Genomic DNA, 3925 nt, shown 5'->3' on the forward strand with positions numbered 1-3925 from the left:
CTACAAAAAAAAATATGTATACAGATTACCTAAAGAAAATGGATTGCTTATGGTGCTATACCTCAATTTCAATCGGGATGGAGTATAATATTTGCGCCACCAGCTGGTTCACAACACCAGAAATACAATTCACCCACGAGTGGTATGTTTTTTGTTTACGAATCACCACAAATGAGCACATAATGTGAACTGTCAGCTAGTTATAAGAGAGGTGTTAGCCAGTTCTGATCGAAAAGTACATTAGACCAACCTAGGTTCGAAAAATCGACCGCAGGAAAATCAACTGTGTTATTTTCAACTTTTTTCGATTCTTTTTTTAATGATTTTGGGGAATTATTTTAATTCCAAACAAAGAATAGAGATTGTTAAAGTTTAAGATTCACCGCGAGTGAAACTCGCTAATTGAGAAAAAAATTTTTTTTTACATTTTTGGGTAGGTTTTAACATAGAATATATAGAATTATTTGTAAATATTTTACATCATTCATTACTAATATGATTAATGATCATACATCGAAGTATAATTAAGGCAAAAACGCTTTTTTTCTCGACACCTTGTTATTCACCTGTCGGTGCGTTTCTTTCAGAATCTATTCGATCGATTTGGCTGAATTTTTGTTCAACATGTAAAATGTCTCGGGATTCTGTGAAAATGAAATTATTTTTGTTGGAAAATTGAGAAAAAATATATACAGCTTCTTTTTCGAATTTTGAAAAACTGTTATGTTAGAGGATACATTTTGACGTTTCAGTTAAATGACCTTGCAGTTCTCGAGACAAGTATTCCGCCAGTTATAATTATTCTTAAATACATGTTCAAAAGTACCCTCAACACTCCACTTCTTGACTAGGGAAAGAGATCAATTGATATTAAGGTGCAAACATCTTGCCCAAGACAATTGATAGGATGCGCATTACTATAAAATTAGGAGATGCAAGTCAATAATAACAGAAGCCGCACAATCGGTGCGATATTCATAGTTTTCCGAATGCTATGCGTCTTAATGAATACAATACAATATAGCAGTTTATTCACAACATGAAATACGTATTGATGCAGAAAAGTAAATTTTCATTCTTTTTTTTTAATTTTCTAAGAATCATTTTCGCTTCATACTAACAGAACAAGAAGCTCAATTCCACAAACGCGAAATCCAATTGAACTAATAACAATGTCATGTTCCACAATGCCAATGAGAATTATTTTTTTCGTTGTCTATGTTTCGTTAGCGCAAATATTGAATGGACTACCAACGCGTATCATGATGTAATTTTCGAACATACGGAAATTAATTTTTTCCGAATTTTCTGACCTTCCTTCAGAGTTTTCCGAAAATTTTCAGATTTTTCTCTCCGCTATATTGATCTACGGGCCAAACAAATACAACAAAATGATGGTGACTCAAATCGGACCATTCCTACTCCGGATTTTGCGCTTCGCAACACATTTGACCTTCCATTTTTTTTATAAAGATAGACAAACAGAAGATATAGGAGTGCGTTATTCCGCCTGAAAATTCATTTTTACCTTCAAACGAAGATCAATTTTGTTAGCACAAATATCGAATGGACTAACATGATGTAAATTTCAAACATATGGAAATTCAATGTCCCGAATTCCCCGACCTTCCTTCAGAGTTTTCCGGAAATTTTCCGATTTTTTTCTCCGCTATATTGGTTTACGGGAAGAGACGAATACAACTAAATAAAATCGGACTATCCCGCTTACGAACAGATTCGGTCTTCCATTTTTATTTATATAGATTGAATAATGAAACCCCCATATTCTTTAGGGTATACTCTTCCGTATAACAACATTTGTAGGTATCAAAACAATATTGATGTTCATTAAATTTAGTTTTTAAAATGAGGTGTTCGAAATTTGAGTCAAAAATTAAGTGTTCGGAATTTGAGCCAAAACGGTATCCTGTTTTTTAACGTTTTAAATGAGCTCGAAGAAATAAATGTTGTAGTTAATGTAATTCATATTTTCGTTGGTTCAATGCAAGAAAATGTTCAATAAATATAATTCTAGTGTTTATAATCATAAAAGCCTAGTATTTGGCGGGAGAGTAAAATTGAATTGTAATTCAGATTAGAACATCTCAGGAATTATGCAAATCCAATTCCCGCTTCATCTATCCGACAAAACGATCATGCACTCTATGTTTTTCTAATACCTGGGTGTATATTTTGATTCTAAATGTACCTTGAGAAGGCACATTGCGTATCTGAAACATAAATTTCAGCAAAGAATCAATTTTCTCCAAACAATAACTGGTACATGGTACATCAGTGTTAGAATATGACAGTTTTTGCTTTCGAACAGCTGATAAGATTCGTATTCTCAAGCTGAAGATTATATCGTTACTTATGTATAGCCATGGGTTTTTGCATTCGACACATACAATGTGTCTTGAAGTTTTGTCAGGAATATCTCCGCTTACTCTTCGGTTTACAGAATTATCTCACAGATTTCTCAGCCGTTGCAAGATCATGAATCCATTGGTGATTGATAACTTCGATGAGTTCCTTACCCTAGACGTGCGCCCTGCACCAGGCATCTCCAACCAAGTTTGCTTTCCATACTTTTGCAATTCCTCTGTATTTTTTTATCTGTCTATGCGTCAAAAAATTGATGGAATCCCAGATCATTTACTATCCAATATAATTCCGCCGATATTTTCGGCAAAATATCGTGGAGTTAGAACTGGTAGAATGTTCCTCACTGACACTCAATGAAAACTCATTTTATTTCCTGACAAGAATAAGACAATTATTGAGTGTTATGGTCGAAACATTTTTCAAGATTACCTTAGCATGGTTTCCCTCCCCCTCCCCTCCCCATAAGCATTAACGTATAGCTCTATTATAGCACTAACTTAGCATCTCTAATACCAAATGGCAGTATATCTGCTTTTTTATGCTTATAGGCCTTATATCAACATTATTAATGCATATAAGCATTAATTTTTTTTTCCAAAATATATATTTTGATCAAGGCTTATATGGCGTTAGCCTGACGGGGCATTAATGAAAATAAGCATTATTGAAAGCCCTGTATGCGCATTTAGTGCTACCATATAATGCTTACAAACATTAGGATAAAACATATGAAAATAGGTACTATTGGAAGCCCTATATGCGCATTTAATGCTACCATTTTTTCCAGACCCACACATACATGATCTTTTTGTGCAGGTATCTGAGTGCGGTTATTGAAATAGGACAATTTTCTATTCATTTATATGTATCAACAGTGGTCCAGATAGCAAAGACACAACAGAGAAACATACATGTTGCAGAAATACCTTGGTTCGAATCTCGTAAGGTAATTTTATTATAACAATTATTTCTCATTCCAAACAGTGCGCCGTAAATCTAAATAAATGATATATCAATATCATCCATAAAATGACTGCAATAAATCTATGTGGGACATTAAATACATGATTTTTTTTTTATTTTCTGTCGAGTCCCGATAGATTCGATGACTTTTTCCTAGAAACAAAAACGAATCAAAAAACAACTTCTTAGTAAAGGCTGCCACCACAAGTGACGTTTTCAGTTAGCTCTAAGTAAGCTTCAGTAATGCTTATTTATGGCTGTAACTGAAGCATTTAAAGAGCCCTATATTTCGCCTTTTTAGCATTAGATCCACCCAATATTGGTCTATAGAGTGTAATAAGCATTTATTCAGTATTCTATATGTGGATACAGTGCTGATTTAAGACCATTTTTTAGTGCTTACTGGTTACCTGGGTCCCATTGCTCGATTCCGGGAAATGAGAGAGCGGACTCGCTAGGTATGGTGGGCGCTTCAGAAGGTACACTTTTTGAAAGGCAAATTGCCTATAATGAATTTTTCAGCACACACTCGTTAGTAGGCAGCGCATGTGGAGTGAAGATGACGGTCGTTGGTTAT

At 34.3% G+C, this 3925-nt stretch overlaps 1 protein-coding gene across 1 annotated transcript in view; it reads right to left on the reverse strand.

The window, feature by feature from the left end:
• The window catches only part of LOC129775160 (40S ribosomal protein S12, mitochondrial), a 72550-nt gene extending 72349 nt beyond the window's left edge, over nucleotides 1-201 (reverse strand). The window contains exon 1 of the mRNA XM_055779528.1: nucleotides 62-201. The gene's annotated coding sequence lies outside the window, so the exon portion shown is untranslated. The remainder of the gene's footprint in view (nucleotides 1-61) is intronic.
• Nucleotides 202-3925: the final 3724 nt, after the last annotated feature.

Source organism: Toxorhynchites rutilus, chromosome 3 (genome assembly GCF_029784135.1).
Source record: "Toxorhynchites rutilus septentrionalis strain SRP chromosome 3, ASM2978413v1, whole genome shotgun sequence".
Taxonomy (NCBI): domain Eukaryota; kingdom Metazoa; phylum Arthropoda; class Insecta; order Diptera; family Culicidae; genus Toxorhynchites; species Toxorhynchites rutilus.